The sequence below is a fragment of the Anomalospiza imberbis genome, chromosome 16 (assembly GCF_031753505.1).
Source record: "Anomalospiza imberbis isolate Cuckoo-Finch-1a 21T00152 chromosome 16, ASM3175350v1, whole genome shotgun sequence".
In the NCBI taxonomy this organism is placed as follows: Eukaryota; Metazoa; Chordata; class Aves; order Passeriformes; family Viduidae; genus Anomalospiza; species Anomalospiza imberbis.
This window is the reverse complement of record NC_089696.1, coordinates 12,407,743-12,424,813: the sequence shown is the minus strand read 5'-3', so window position 1 is coordinate 12,424,813 and position 17,071 is coordinate 12,407,743.

Sequence of the window (17,071 nt, the reverse complement as noted above, 5' to 3'; positions counted from 1 at the left end):
CACTTTTCCCCCGACCAGCTGCTCTGCCACTCCCGCAGCCCCGGCACTGGCTGGGGACACGCGCTGTGGCCAGATGTTGGGGTCCCAGCAGGGCAAGTGACAATGCGGGCTCTGTGCGCGCCGGCCCCAGAGAGGCAGGGGCTTGAGGAGCCGCTGTGCTGCCACCGCTGCCGGCACAAGGGCTGTCCCAGCCTTCCAGCACTGCCTTACCCCACCCCGGCTCTGCCACTCGGCTCAGCCCGGCTGCCCAGGGCCGGCGGCGAGGGGAAGTTGTTCTTCCAGCAGCACTGTCCTGCCAGAACAAGATTCCTCCGGGATTGTCCAGCCGCCGGCCGCATCCCCACAGACTTCCCCTCCAGGTGCCTCGCCTCCTGGCTCGGCCCTCACCTACCACGTGGATGTCAGCACTGAGGCTCTGTCTCTCCCGGGGTGAGCAGCCGCCCTGCTCGCCCCGCAGTGGGAACAGGATGGTACCTTTGTGGCAGGGAGCAGTAAGTGGGCATGGGGAGGATGGTCCCAGGAACGTTTGGTGCACGGGTCACTGGTATTCAGACAATTTTTTGGGTACAAAAAGCTCAAGCCCAACCGGGGTGACTCCAGGACCAGACAAATTCGGGTGGCCCATAAATTCAAGGGGCAGGGGAGATGGGTTCTGTCACTGCTGCTCTGCAGAAGGGATGCCAAGGCTGGACCAGGAGGGACAGCTCACTCCCTCTCCCAGAAAGGATCCCGTTTTGGACACAGTCCGTGTCTCCCCGCACTGAGGTGTGAGGTGAGGCTCGCTATGGCTGCAGGGTGGCGGTGTGTTCCCCACACTGTCTGACTACACAGGGATGGTTCCAAGACAGAACATTCTGCTCAAATCCCCCCAATCTCAAGGATATGATCGCTCCCTCTTCAGATTAATTTCACTGAAACTCCAGACTAGTTTTCCACTGCAGATAGCTGATTTCAGCCCCACACCAAACCCAGGGCTGGGACTGCACATGGGCATCTCCCTTTCAACCATACCACGGTATTAGGTCGGTTTAAATTGGTTTAAACTCTCCGCATCACCCCTGCTCGCAGCCTGACCCCGGCACTCAATAGGTGGTCCCTAAGAGGCTCCCAGGTTCTCAGGGCTGCTAAAAATGGTTAATAAATCCCCAGTAATAAAGTGTTCAGGTCATCCGAGAGAAATGCCGCGCTCGAGCTGCAAAGCTGCATTGTCTGCCCGGAGCGATTTACGCGCTCCGTCGGACAGGGGTTAAAAGCTCTGTCAGGCGCCGACTTCGCCGCTGTCGTATTGTCGGGGATATTTAACGGGGTTCGGCCCCGACGTGCGGCCGGGCGGCCACTGCTCCCACTGCGCAGCTCAGGTTTGGGAGGGAGATGTCGGAGGAGGGCGGCCCAGGAGCTGGATCCTGCCGTGGTCTGCCTCTCAACCCCCGCTCTTTCTTTCTGGGATTTTCTGAGAGCACAAAAGAGACTTTGCATCAATTACTGGTAGGAAAACGGCAGCGCCCCGCGGCAGAGCTCTGCGCTGCCGTTCCGGGCTTGGTTAACTCCCCCATTGTCTGATAGGCTCCGTTATTCAGGGCCAGGGCAAGGGCTCAGCATTTTTCATCTATCGCGGTTTTTTAAGCACCTTCGAAACAAAAAACCTTCTTGCCCTTGTAGCAGAGGGTCTGGCAGTGCCTTTGAGGTGGCTGCAGAGTGGACCCCATCAGCATCTCCCTGCCCAGCACGCCAATCTCTTGCAATGAGTGCCTATGATGCATCTCCGGATGCTCAACTGTCCTCATGCCAATCAACCCCCGATGCGCTCCAGCGCTGGCACCACCAGGTCCTGCTGCAAGCCCCCTCCACCCTCCGTGGCCTCAGACCCTACCTCGCTTTCCCCTCCACCTCCGGGGACTGCTGGTCCCCTCGGCGGGGCGGGAGGACACGATTCGATCCCTATCCCTACAGGGCACTGTGAGATCCCACGGGGCCGGGGGCTATACAAATGCAAAGCGTCATTATTTTCCCGGGGCTGAAGCAGAGGCCTGAGAAAGGTTGAGTGAGAGAGGCAGCGAGCAGGGAACAGCGGGGGATTTAGCTCCTGAAAAGGAGCCAGGGAGAAAAGCGGGCGAGGAGTTTCATTGTGCGCTGGGCAGAGGGGGTCACGAGCAAGTTAAACTGGTTAATGTATTGGAGCAGCTTCCTCCGAGCTGCTGCGAGCAAGCAAAGCCCTCAACAAAAGGCCGAGGGAGCATTCTTGCGGGGAAAGTGGGCTCTCTTTAAAAGGATTTGATTTCTTTTCTGTCAGTTGAAAGGAATTTGGTGGTGACTCCTCCAGGTCTAAGAATTTGGGGCTTTGGCGGTGGTGGTAGAGGGAAGGGACGGTCCCTGTCTCTCCCCCCTTGCATTTTTCTCCATCTCCAGGCCCGCTGCCTCCAGATTACAGCTCCTGGTGTTGCGGGGGGAGAGGAGCTGGGGGAACACAAGCGGCCCCATAGATGCTCTGATCCTGAAAGAAAGCAAGGGGCACGGGGCCGTCCCTGCCCAGCCTGGTTTCTCATGCTCCCTATTCAGCCCAGGAGAGGGGAGGTAGGTGTGGGGAGAGGGGAGACTGGTGGGGCATCCACTGCTGATTTAATGCCTCTCTCAGTGCTGCACGGCCGGGGTTGATCTCAGGGGAGTTTTGGCAGTGAAAGGTGTGCAAGGGGAGCTTTCCACTCCTTCCTTTGGGGCATGGAATTTTCATATTAAAACCGTGGAATGAAGGTAAAAACATGAGGGAAAGGGAATTTGAACTATCAAAATCAGCTGGATGTAACCCCTCTTTCCCACAGCCTGTGCATCTCTCTCCTCCCAGCAGCAACTCCCGGGGCAACTGAGGACTATCTTCACAGACCTGGCTTTTTCAACCCCAAAATGCCTGGGCTGTTGGGCAGGAGCACCTCCTCTTCCATGGGTACAGCTGCTGGGCCACAGGGGGGTCACACTGCTGCCGGCCAGGGGTGCTGGGCTGGGTGCTGCAGTCTCTGGCTGCAGGTGCTTCATTTGGTGCTGACCCCAAGAGCAAACCAGGGAGATTTAGAGCTGCCCTGGCTTGGACATTTGCTGTTGCACACTTCTTAGAATAACTGGCAGCATGGATTTGAGGTAGAAAAAGACAATAAATAAGCAGTGACTGTGACTGGTAACCCTGCACTGCATGAGATTATCATAAAACCAGAGCCTTCAGCAGTGCTCAGGTAGCTGGACAGACAGACAGCAGCTTTCCACTGACTGAGCTCAGCTCGCTGTGCCCCAGTTTCCCAAGAGGTGACATTGGCAAAGACACCATGGTTCCTGTCCCCTGGGCTGGTGCCTGTTTGGGAGATTCCCTTGTGGGCTGTGCATGGAGCCTGCACGTCAGTCTGTACGTGTCCATCTGTACAGGCAGAGCGGGAGCACAACAAGCTGAGATCACAGTCTGCAGTAGATGATGGTCAGCCTGTCCCAAGCTCCTTCCAGAGGTGTGGTCAGCAGAGCTTGCCGCTCCTGGCCTTTAATTTCTGGCTTCTCATGCTTTCTGGCCCCAGAATTTCTCATGTTCCTGTTGTGAGCTGTCCCTCTCTGCTTTGCCTTTCCAAAAACGAGCCAGAAGCTGATGTCAGGGGAAGTGTTTGATGATTACTCCAAGGAGGAGGCAGGAATCAAATCTCATGCTGGGCTGGATGGACAAAGGCCCAGTGAGCCCCATGTCAGCCTCCAGGAACAGAACTGTCATATATACTTTGTTTGGGTTTTTTTTTTGTATATGTATAAGGAACAGCAACTAAAGGCAGGCTGCTCCCAGAGCCCATCCCAGCCAAACCCTGCACTGTGCTCCCCTCCAGACCAGCACCTGCCTTAATAACTCCTTCAATCTCCTGGTTTTTCCCATGTCTGATGCAGTGGCTGGTCCCATTCTGTGATGGGACTCTGGCCACTCTTTTCCTGGCCACAGCTACCAACAGCTCCAGGTCTCCCAAACCTCCTGGGGAGAAGCAGCCAGGCAGAAGGATCAGGAATGCATTTAACTCCCTGCTCAGACCTGAGCATCTCAGGGCCTGCAGTGGGCCCTGGAGCAGTGGTAGGTCCCACAGCCTCCTGTGCACACCCTCTGCACCCAACCCAGATCAGAGATGTGTGTCACTCTGGCCTTGAAATGCTCCTGCAAAGGCTGTTTCAAAATGTTGGTTGTTCACAGGGATTTTGGCTTCTCTCTGGGCCCCCACAGATTCTTGGCTTCTTCCTTGCCCTTGGGGTGTCCCAATTTAGTTGCTGAGGGGTTTTTCAAAGGTACATGAGTAAGTCAATATTCACCCACCACTTCCTCCAGCTTGCCTTGGTGTTTCCAAAAGCCCACTCCTTCCAATTTCTCCACTCCTGGGAAATTTGTTTGCTCCCTTCCCATTGCTGCTGCAAAAGGGATTAAAAGCAACAGTTCATTTTTCATGTGATGCAAGTTTAAATAGGAATTTCACTGCTCTGGCTTCGACTGGTTTCCGGGAGCCAAAGCTGAGAGGGGATGGTATTAGCGCTGTGCAAGGCAGGGAGGAGGAGGAGGGAGGTGGGAGTTGAAAGGGGGAGAGGCGGGGGGACGTGCGGGGGTGAAGATGGGATTAAAACATCCCATTAGAATTTCTGTTTTTGGAAAGCTCACAAAAATGTTGACATGTAGCATGACTAACATAGTGCAAATGTCAGCCCGGCTCTGCGAACGGGGGCCCTCGCTCCCCTCCCAACACGCTGGCCCCCTTTTAAGGCAAAAATATACAATGAGCCTCACAATGGCCGAATTCCAGAGAGCCGCGCTAATTGTTCCTCGCTCACGTAGGGCTAATTGCTTTGCTGAAACCATTCGTGCCTGGCCTGGATCCCACGTGTTTTTACCATTTAATTAGGACAGAAAAGCTGGGGCCAGGAAATGGGGTGAGATAAAGACTGGCAGAGATGGAGGATAGGTCGGGTGCCCTAACCTGGAGAGGACACATGCTGTGTGTGCTTGGAGAGTGGCTAGGGAACAGTTCCTGTGCCGCACCAGCTTCCACTGGGATTAGAGCTCTGCAGGCACTGGGGATGGAAGTGGGAGACTGTGACAGCTCTTGAGGCTGGTGAGGCCAGCTGTGAGACAGAGAAATGCTGCTAGCCACAAACATCTGCAAGAAACACCTTCATCCAGCTGCTCAGCCACTGCTGCAAGGCTCTGGCACGCAGCACGTGCGCAGCTCTTCACCTGGTGCTATAATTAGAAAGTCTGTCCATTTGCAGACCATGTGCAAAGCATGAGCAGGACTCAGAGAGGCAAACAATAGATGGCCAGGAAATGCCTTTTGATGGCTGCTTATTGTCTTCCACCTTCTGGGGAAACTGGAAGTTTAACTATAGTTTTCCTCTTTCAGGTATTCCTGTAAAGCTTCGTCCTCCTCTGAGGATGCTCCTGGACCACAGCATCGCCTGGCGCTGGGCTCCATTGTGCTCAGGAATTGTGCTCAGGAATGTGCATGTGTTTTTCCCCTTGAATAGCTCCTCTGAGACTGCAGCGACCCAGAAACACTGTAGGGCCCCAGCCCCTCCCCTCTGGGGAGAAGGGTTTGCTTCGGGGTGCCACTGTCTCCCCAAGGCACAGCACAGCAGCTCTGCTGCCACTCAGCCCAGCATTGTGCTGCAGCTCATGGCAACCAACAGAGCTCAATATTAACACTCCCATCCCGTTCTCCCCAACAATTTACAGAGCTCTGCTTGCTCTACAGCATCCTCTGAGAAGCCTTCATCCAGGCCATGAGGTTTTCTAGGCAGGGAAAGCCATTTAACAGATATGATCTGATTCTGAAGGACAGCACCTCCTAGGCTGGACCCTGATGGAGCTGATCTGTAACTTCTGGAGGTGTCTTATCTTCCTGTGAATGCAAACATCTGGGGGTTCTTCCACTGCCCATCAACACATCTTCCTCTGGTGACAGCAACCAGCAAGAAGCCACCAGCCTTCCTTGCTCCCCAGCCTGTACCACCCCTCATCCCCTACAGGAGCTCTTGGGGTCACTGCAATGCAATTTGCACTCGGCAAGTTTAATTGCTCTGTGGGCTCCGTCACGGAACAGCTCTTGGACTTATAAGCAGTATTATGAGCAGTACCCTGGTGGGTCTGGGCACTCAGAACAATCGTTTCAGATCAGTGTTAAAAGATTGTCACAGGGTTCAAAGCACAAATCTCAAAGTGAATCTGGCTCCAGCCTCCACTGGCTGCAGAGCAGCTCCAGGAGCTCTGCTGCTGCTGGGCTGTCACTCCCATGTGGGCAGAGGAGCTGAAACATCTGTGGCTGGAATAATTTTCTTCCAGCTGCCCCAGAGGTGAGGGATGTGCTTGGACTCTGCCTCCCTCCCAACCCAAGGCTCTCGTCTTTCAGGTCTCTTGAGAATAGGAATAATTTTTGCCCAACTGCAAATGAAGGAGGAATTAGTCACACAGAGCTCAGCCATGAGGATATAAGGTAACCACTGAAAACAGAAAACACAAACTTCAAAAATTCTCCAGAAAAAAAATTGTAATTCTCTGTATAAAAAGGGTGATCTTCTCTTTGTGTTTCCATGAAAGCCTGAAAAGCACACCCATACCCTGCGGACAAGGATTTTAACAAACAATGGAATTTACAGCTGCAATTTACTCAGGAGAAAGGCTGCAGGTGAAAAGGACTGATACTCCAACAAGAGAGTGAGAATTCTTCATAGATGCAAATGCAATACTTGTAAGTCAATATTTGCTCTTGCAATATTGGCACAGCAGCAACGGTTTTCCAACATGAATAAGTTTCAGCCCAGCTGCTCCAGGATCACGCGTTTCAGAAGCATTCAGATTCAGTTCTTAAACTTCATTAAAAATGTGGTTTTTAAAAGCCTTTGGGGATCTTAGAGTCTTTTACGACAAGTCCTTCTAGCCATTGAAACCCACCAGTGCCGTGGGGTGGCCTCATGGTAGCTAACCAAGAACAGATGATCCCTTTGGGAAGAGAATATTTAAAACCCCAAAACATAGACAAGACAGAACAAATGCATGTGGCAACAAGAGAATTGGGAACATTTCTCCTCAGATCAGCCAGTCACAGAGAAACCTCCAGATGATAATTCAGCCTGGCACTAGCCCCCACCCCATGCACGTTTCCAGTTCCATCCACGTGCTGGAATATCACACTAAGATACCCAGTGCTGGTCACTCCTTGAGGTTTTCAGCAGTTCCCTGGAAGTTACTGTCACATGTGTATGAGCAGGGGGCCTGGGGAGCCCAGGTGACAGGAGGACATGCTGGCCAGTACAAGCCAGTGTCCCTGCCCCAGTCCCTTGTGCCTGTCCCATACACAGAGCCCAGTGAGGAGATCCCCAACCAAGGGAGCTGGAAAGATGTTCACAGCACCCAAAGCAGCCAAGAGCCTTTCTTCAGAGCTGGTTTTACTTACATAAAGAAGGATAAGGAGTCAAAATATGGGAAATTAATCTTCCTATGTGGAAGGGAAGATAATAACCAATTTTAGCCCTGCAATCGGTGCTCTGGGAGCAGCTGTCCCAGTTTGTGAGGTACAGCCTATGTCACTTGCCACCCTGCTGTAACAAGATGAGCCAAGTAGTAAGTAAGAGATCTGTAGGCTGGGAAACCAAGATGTAGAGGAGAACTGAGCGGTATTTCTGCATACCACTGGGAAAAAGCTTAGGTCAGTGATCATCACAAAATCTGGGAGCAAAAAATGAGGAAACTCCTTATTCCTGTTCCCCATGGCTCATAAAGTTTTACATCAGGAAGGGTGGAGGCAATGCATTTTGTACTCTTGGAAGGAACTACACGTCCTCGACAGACTGACTGCTCCTCTTGTTGTTGCAGAACAGCTGCTGTCCTTTGTCCCAAAGGGTCCCCTTCATGCCCCATTCCCTGACCTTGAAGGACCATGTCTCGGGAGGTGGTCAAGGGGATTTCTTGTGGGTTTATTTCAAGTGTTGCCCAATTAACCCACTAAATGCAATCTCCACCTAGGAATAGCATCCTAGGTGTGGGTTGCCCACTCAGGTGGACCAAGGACATCGTTAAGCCCTTATCCTGTTTTTACTCTCAGAATGACATGGCTTTTATTCTGGAATGAGCTGGCTGTTGGAACGGGGCGCAGGGAGCGTGCCAAGCCCACGGAGGGGACACAGCCACCTGCCCCAGAGGAAATGGGCCAGCAGCCAGGCGAGGTTTGTGCTCACCGCAGGACAGGCACCCAGCAGCAGCAGCGTCCTCCACTGCTGACCTGGGCTGGAGTCAAGCTGGCAGCTGAGAGGGAAGAGGAAACCATATTCTATCGTTATCTCTCACCTTGCTTCCCTTTCGTAACAACCCCATCCCTTTGCAAAACAGAAAAACACACTAGGGCTTTACAGGGGCTCCTGGAGGCCAAGCTCTGAGCCAGGGCCAGCCAGGGCTGGAGCTGCCCTCGGCCAGGGCTATGCACAGACAAGCTGTCATTTCCCCAAACTGGGTCAAATGCAAAAGAGAAGAGCTTAGGGAACAGCAAGAGTTTGTTTCCAGCTCGATCCCAGCTTCTGCAGGGTGGGATGATGCTGCAGAGAGACTTTTCTTCATGAGGCAGGACCATGTTCCTGCTGGTACTCTGTCCCCAGCCTTGACACCCTGCAGTGCCACCTCACTGCTTTTACCAGGAGTATGCATAAATGCTCAGGGATATGAATCAGAAATGTGTGGGCAAAGAAAGCTGAGTTCCCAAGACTGTTGTCATCATCCTCTCCCCTTGCACTGTGTGACCACCTCTTTTCAGTTTAAGCCCCTGATCTCCCAGTCCCTGGTCTGACACAGCGCCTGTCTGTCAGCTCTGCCCACCCTGATCCCTTCATGTGGCTCCTACACCGGCTCTCAGGAGTGACAGAGGCCATCTCTCTGTTTTTCACATGAGCTGGTTTCACATTTGTTTTTCTTTCAAACATGAGGCTTTGCAGATATTAAAATATAATCCAGGAAGAGTTTGCTTTGTGAGGGAAGAGTGTGGGATCATGGAGGGGAGAGGGGTCATTGAGGGAGTGTAGGGAGGTGGGGGCAGCAAAGCAAATTTCATTTCCCCTCTGTGTCCCATTGGGATCGAAGTCTTTACTTTCCTGCAAACAATAGTGGCCAGTATGGGACAAGTTAGAGACTTTGGGAGACTCCAGGTTCCCCCAAGACAGGAATTTCTGCTTGCAGCAGAAATTTTATACATTGCCTATGGAGAGGGGAGAAGAAAAGCCCTTGACAGGTGGTAAAACCTGGAGAAGATGGCTGGGACCATGGAGAAATTAGTAGAAAGGAGAGAAGAAAGCATTCCTCCTGGTATTGAGTTGTTGTTTTGCATTTTAAAAAAGCAAACAAATCCAGTTCGTGCTATAGGTAAACAGAGGAACTGGGCAGGCAGGACAGGAAAGTTGGGCCTCGTCAGAGCCCTGCGCCATGCAGGGAGATAAACAAGAATCCTAGAAATGTGGAGAGAGGCTTGAGGTGATTGCTCAACATGTGAGGAAATACGGAGCAAAAGCCAGCTATCAGGGAGAGGAAGCTGGAAAGGGCAGGCTGATAGGAGCCATGAGGTCAGCACAGTAAAAAATAGTGTGGGAAGGCTTCCCAGAGGCAGCGAGCCCACAGAGCACACGTGCCCCTGCTGATCCTCCCGCCTTAGATGTGCAGGTGGCAGGGGATTACTCGCCTGATATTGGGTTAAAATTGCTCAGTGCTGATGAGTTCAATCCATCAAAGGCTCCTTAGCTACAAATCCACCTCACAGCACCTGCAGCTGAGCTTTATTTCCAAGGGACCCCTTCCTCATTGATGCTGCTCCATTGGCAACGCCTCGCCGAGCCACCCGAGCTGAGGCTGTCACCCAAAAATCACCAGGAACAAACGGCTGCATCCACTCAGCCCGGCCATTTTTCTTGAATGAGCATAAAGTTGGCCCTGTCTGGCTGTCAGAGCGAGCGTGAGACACGCAGGCTGCCCTCCCAGGCGGGGTTTGGTCTCTGGGCTGAGCGCGCGGTGAGCTCATCCCGTCCGGAGCGCGAGGCACAGCGCTGGGAGCGCTGCCAGCTGACCCAAGGCCCTGTGAGCACTGGCAGCATGGTCTGTTTGGGTTCCTCACATGCCAGGGGTCTCGGGGCTTGTTTTGAGTTCAGCTCAGCTCGGCAGTTTTGATGGATTCTGCCTTTCTGCTCTGGTCACAAGCAGTTGGATGTTCACAACAGTCTTGCTCTAAGACAAACAGCATCCATAAATCTCTGGTTGAAGCCAAGAAAATCCTGACTTTCATTACTCTGTGTTGTCCCTTCAGCCCTTTGAACGCCCAGTGCCCTTGCATGGAAACCTTAATCGAAGGCCTATCAAAAGGAGCAGAATAAATCTTGTTATCTTGTGAGGTAAGGTCACACTTGCTGTGTGGCCATCTGGCAATAGATGGGGCTGCCCCTTGGGTCGTCTTCTCCTTGCAGGAAGTCTTCCATCAACTCTTGCCAAGCATGAACCTCTGTGTCCCCCAAAAATGTGGTTTCAGCAGTTGTCCCTGCTGTGTCTTGTTCAGTGGGTCACTGCTCAAACCAGAGGACTTCTCATTATGATCCCTCCTACCAATCCACCATTCCAAGGAGACACACTGGATTGTTCCCAGCCTTGCTCCCAGGACCTCACAAGGGATCTCCCATTAGGATCCTACACACTACTGAGTCACTTCTCCAATTTCATTGAAATATGTCTGGTTTTTTCAGTTACCTACAGAATGAAGGGTCTTGGAGCATTACAGATTTGGACAGATTTGTTTCTCTGGCTCATCTGCCTCTGCTCCTGCTGCTCTGCCTCCTCCCATGTTCCCAGTGATTTGTTAAAAGTTTGCACCAAAGCCTGATAAAAACCACCTCTAACATCAATGAGTTTGGGTCAGAGCTTAAGAATTCCTAGAAAAACACATTTTCCTGCCCCATTTCCCTGGCTGGACCTGCTGCTGGGTCCAGTGTCCCTTGGCTGCCGGGGTCAAGGACAGCCATGCTGACGTAGACAGGCTTTTTTAGCTGATTTTCCCTTCCAGCCTCAGGCAGGGAAGAGAATGGGGATGTCCTGTGGCTGCTCAAAGAGGACAGTGAATAGTGACTGCATCCCTGAGAGTGTTTGTTTGCCTTTCCAGCAAGTCTTTGATAAAGCCGGGCTCCTGCCTGTGCTGCCCGAGCTCCAGGGACCATGGGAATGCTGGCATGTCCACCTCCCCATCTGGGACAGGACACAGGACAACCAGTGACCAGCCTGCTGGCCCAGCAGCACACTCAGCTGGACACACATCCCCTCCAAGGGACAAAGGGACTCACAGAGAGGAAGAATCCATGTGTGGCCTACAGGAAAGAGGGGGCTGAAGAGGACTTGACTTCATCAGCAGCAGGAAGCGAAGATAAGGATGGAAAATCAGATTGTCCAGCTCATGTCTGGGCAGTCCGTGGGGAAGAGGCTATGAGATCCATGTGCAGTGTGAAGAGTCTGGAAGCTGGGCAGATTTGGGGGATCCTGAAGGAGACCCTAGGGAACTTCTTCGTCCCTATCAAGGTGGTGTCTCTTGCCATGGTGGCAGCAGCATGAGGAGGGTCTGAGTGTGGCAGAGTAAAGCCAAATCCACCATCACTAACTGCCCTCCAATCTCTGCTGGATCTCATCATGGCTGCCCTTCTCTGAGCCCAGGAAGGATTACATGGGAGTATCCAAGTGCCTCACCCAATGTGGAGTGCTGTGCAGGGTAGCTGGAGGGACAGAAATGGATTGCTCTATGTTTTCCCTTCTCCTCAGCTCCCTCCAGCCCTGTCTGTTTATGAGGCCACCAGCAAGGAGCCACTGGGCAGAGGCATCTGCTCATCCTCCCTGAAAACAGGGACCCTTTTCTGCCTGTCACCCTATAGCCATGACCCAGTTTCAGCGAGGCACTTCTCAACCCCCGGCTTTTTCCTTTTTGTCTCTGCTCTCACCATTCCCCTCCCTCCCCTTCACTGCTGGCATCTGATATTTACTTTCAGACTGGGAGGGACAGAGGAGGCTTTTCCTTGCATTGCCCCCACATTGTTCCCTGCTGGTATTTGGGAACAAGTGTGACATTCAGGGGAGCCAGAGCGGACAAAGCCTGCTGCAGGTAATCATACCGCAGGCGGGCATATCGGGTGTCCCTGGACACAGGGCATCCAGGAGCTTTTGACTGCATCTTTTTAGGAAGAGCTTTCTCAGCCCCGGTATCTCTCAGATTAGGTTTTGTCCCCAGAGGAGCCTGTTGTGCCTCCATTGTGGCGCAGCTGTGGGAACCCGCGGCTCGGCACGGCACCGGAGCGGGGACAATGCCCAAAGGTAAAAATGCCCTGACCTGCCCCGTGGGCAGCTCCTCCCGTGCTCCAGAGGGACTCTGATCTCTGATGAGCAGGCTGTGCCGACATCTGCTGCCCGGAGCTGCCTCCTCTGTGCTCGGATGTCCACAAAAGAGCAGGGATGGATGGATGGATGGATGGATGGATGGATGGATGGATGGATGGATGGATGGAAGCCCTGTGCCCTTGGCAAGCATCCCTGAGCCCATGGAGAGGGGGACACACACACATACACAGGGCAGGTGCACCAGGTACAAAGCTGATTTGGTGCCTTGGATGTGCAAGGAGGAGGCAACACAAGGATAAGTACACTTGCTCTGTGCTGGAGGAGCAGCAACAATCTCAAAAACTCAGTGACATGTGGGAAAATGTAGAGGAAAACCCAGGATTGTCTCCATTCCCTCACATGTGCCCTTTGGCATAGCCAGGAAGAGCTGGTCCTAGGTACAAAGCACCTACAGCCCCCAACAAGTGGGAGATGCTTACCCATCTCTGACGCTCTTCTGCACTTAGGGACTTTCAGGGAAGCTAAATGCTTCCTAGAGACACAGGAAGGAATACTGGTCCTCAGCCCCTGCTGCAGCACAAGCTCATACTGCTGGGTGTCCCATCTGAGAATATCCAGCCCTATCCAACACAGACACAGCCTGGCTGCTGCATGACCCTGCCAGTCCTGGGATGGGACATCTAGAGCTCTGACAAGCCCAAGGAGAGTGCAGTGTCTTTTGCCCTCAAAGAAATCAGCACTCACCCCTCCCCGACCCCATTAAAACGCCTGATTTAGCACAGATACTGACTGCATTTAGCCCATGCAGAGCCACTTCTGGCTCCTCATGCAGAGGAGCTGCGTAACCCCAGTGAAGCCTCTCTGATATAAACCAGTCCCTGACTGATCCCTTATCTCCAGCCTTCTCGTGCTGACTGATTGGTTCCTCCCTCTTTCTCAGACGAGCCTCTGCTCTGGATTCACACAGACTTTTCAACACTTTTAAAGTCCTGGCCCAATAAAACATTAAAGCACTTGAACATGAATGTGACTGTTTACTTGCTTAAACCTAAACACGGGACGTAGTTGGGTCAAGACCTTTCTCTTCCTGCCCAATGCCTGCTCCTCCAGTGTCCTGGCTGCTCTCCTCTGCATGGTCTGTGGTTTCTCTACGTTACGGTGCGATGCCACGGAGAATTCGCAGTTTCCCATTTGTGACACACTGGTTTTGCCTAAGGTGACAAATGACCTTCTCCCACAGTGATAAACCAATTTACTCATCCCAAGCTGCATCTGCTGGTTCATCTTGGTCTGCCCATGGAGCAAAGGCTTTCGGTTCTGCTCAGCATCTGGGCCACAGCTGTTTGCCATCGACTTTCCCGTTGTCTTTCACATTCAGCCACTCGCTTCCTATTGCACTTCAGCTCGTTGTGTTTCCTTTTATTATTCTCTGTTCCTAAACCAAGCTGGCTCTGGCTACCTCTTCTGGGAAGAGCAATCCACTGCCAGGCCATGAGGCAGCCTCTGCAGCTTCATGTGGTTGAGAACGTTGAGTTGGGTGGAAAGTCATGAGCATTGCTGACCTGTTGCCATGTCCCTGGATGGGGAGGGACACTCTTAGATGAGTAGAAATGCCCATGAAGCAGCTGGGGAGGTGGCACTGAGCCTGGGGCAGGGCTGGTTGGTGTCCCCAGTGCTGTGTGGGGACAGCTGCCCGCAGCTGCTGAGGCTTTGCCGCGTGCAGGAGCGTGCAGCCCGTCGGACACAGCCCCAGCAGAGGTGTCTGGGAGCAGGTCCAGGCTCATGCAAGTCGGGCTGGCTGCCCAGCATCCTCCATGCGAGGAAAAGATGCCTTAGCAGGGATACAAACACACCATGGGCAGGTCCTTGGATAAAGAAACTTCCCTCCAGCACATCTGGAAAATTACTCCCATCCTTTAGTAAACAGGCTTCCAGAGGAAGGTCTGTGCTAGTGTTGTCCTCCCTTTGGGACACAGTGGAGCCAAGGTAGGAAAACCCAGCAGGATGGGAGGATATAAACTCCCCTGGAATAACTTACAGCTGTCCTGGAAGCTCAGAGACCCAGGGGGCTGAGGAGAGTGTGGGCAAAGTCACAGATTTAATCAATGCTGTTTATTCTTGGCAAAGAGCCAGTGGAAGATCCAGTTTCCACAGGAGAGCAGAGATGATGGAGGTTCATCTGGTGTCCCTAATGAGTTCAGCTTTTCTTCCACCTCCATACACCCAGAGGAACAGCAGCACAGGTGGGTCTCTGGGCCAGGCTCAGGAGAAAGCCTGGAGGAGCCAGAACAGCTGATATTCCTCCTCCTCCTCCTGAACAGAGGAGGTCCCAGAAACCCCCAGTGATGGGGTATCTTTAAAAACCATTGCATAACCCAGCATCACTGACAATGGGTTATGGTTTCCAGAGGCTGGTGAGAAGACAAAAGAAACAGTGCTACAGTATGAAGTCATCTCAGGATGGGGAAAGATCCAAGAGAAGGATTGCAGGTCCTCAGACCTGGAACAGAAATTTGGAAGGGGCTGTCTCAGAAATCCTATTCCAGCACAAAGAGAAGTGATGAGAAAGTGCTGTGGTCCTTGGACAGCAAAAGGGAGGGAAGGTTTGCTTAAATATCTGGTAACAATAATCATGTCACAGCTGTGAGGACACGGCCCAGAGCTGTTTTGTTAGCGATTGTAAGCCCAGATATGGATAATCAGGAAGTTCAACTCTCTCTTTAGAGGGGGATAAGCGAGGAGGTTGTTCTCCAGTGTAGATGGATGTGGAGGCCTGAGTTCCCTCCAGACACCACAGAGAGATGTCACACATGAAAGGAAGCAAACCAGGCATGATCCACACTTGGTACATAGAATATAATGCTGAGGTCCTGCTCCACGACCTTGCTTCAGCCTTGTCCAGCAGCCCCTCCTGTGTACTGGAGGGAGAAACCTCCTGTGTACTGGAGGGAGATTCCTCTCAGGAAACCAAGAACCTGCTACGTTCAGCTCTGATTACATCCTTAAACCACCATGCCATAAATCTTTCCTGCAGCATCCTTGGCAAGGGAGTTCTCCACCAAACACCTTGCTCAGCAGCATAGACAATGAATGCAGCAGCTGCTCTGGGGACTCCAACTCTGCTGTGGGCAGGGCATCCCCAAACTACTGCCGGGGGCATGCTCAAGCTTTGGGAGACCAGCATCATGGCCCTGAGGGGGTGACAGAAGATGTGACTTTTCTCCCCAAGGCCTCTCCCAGCAGGAGCTGCCAGCCTTTCCCAGCTGAGCCTCCTCGGGCAGCGTGACAAGGCAGACAGAGCCGGACATGTGGCTTTGACCATGCCAAACCTCCTTCCAGCAGGGCAGCGCGCCCAGGCACGCTGACCAAAGCCAGGCTCTCCTCCCCACACTGATGGCCATGCCCTCAACAGAGTGAGAGCCAGGAGCTCCCAGGGCCACTCTGGATAGAACTGAGCTGGAGCTGGGCACAGCTAAAGATGGGGGCTCTGTATTAAAGGCTCAGCACTGAGGTCTGGAGGCTTTTTATATTAGAAAAAACACCTACAAGAGCCTGTTCAGACTGAGAGTTTCAGACCTCTCCCAGGCACCTCTTTCCTGCATCTCTCCCTCCCCCCACCCCGTCCCGCTCAGCTCAGCCTCATCTCCTGCGACATGTCCAAGTGACAAAAGGCTCTTTGGGGCTCGGCGTCAGCCAGCGCCCATCGCCCGCCTGCCTGGCCGCATGGGTGGAGGACAGGACCATCTGCTGCTGGGCAAATGAACCCCAGGGCCAGATGCTCTGCTTTGCTAAGGAGGCTGTATAAGCCTTGGACCCGGTTCATGGGAACCGCTTCCCTCTCCCCCGCCTCCTCCTCCCACACGCATTAACCTCTTTACTGCCACTGATGTCTTTATGGTGACATCTGAGGGAGGAGCAGGAGGTGGGTGAGAAGGCACGGGGATGAAGGGGCAGGATGCTGTGGAGGTGTCCTGGGAGCTTGCCTGACACGCTGGTGTGAAGTTTGCCGTCCTTCCTCCCCGCTTTGGGAAGCTGGGCAGTGAGAGCCCGCTCCCGGCGGGGGACCGCAGGCAGCACGGGAGCGGGTGCGGGGGCGCCGCGGGGGTGGGAGGAGGAGGTGGCAGGATTGGCACTCGCTTTGGAAGTGTCCCCGCAGGGGTTTGCTCTCCGCTGCAGCCGATTCCCACGAGCCAACCCAGCCCCACCCCCCAAAGCCTGTCGCAAGGTTCCATGATCCATCCTGATACCGTCCTGATGGTTCCCGTACCTGGGGCATCAGTCAAGGCAGCCCATGTTTGCTCCAGGTGCTTCGGCTCGGGTGGAGGGGACGGGAGGGACCGTGTCTGCCCACAGGTCTCTGAAGCTGTTGCAGCCCGTCCCTGCACCAGTCCCCCCACAGCTGCTGCTGGGAGGGGGACACACGGAGCCCTGGGTGCCTGGCCCAGGCCTGGGTCTGCCCTCCTGGTCACACTGAAGCCCTGCCTGCGCAGTGTTGCTCTCAGTTCTGTACATATGACACACATTTTCCCCAAACAGAGTGGTTTTAGGGGAGGGAGGGAGCCAGAAGTCCTGCCTGGTAGTCCCTGCCACGCTGCTTCTTCATGGGAAGAAACCACATAACCTCTGTATTGCCCGTATTGCCTCCAGTAACAGACAGGAGACATCAGTCCCACTTGGCAGGGT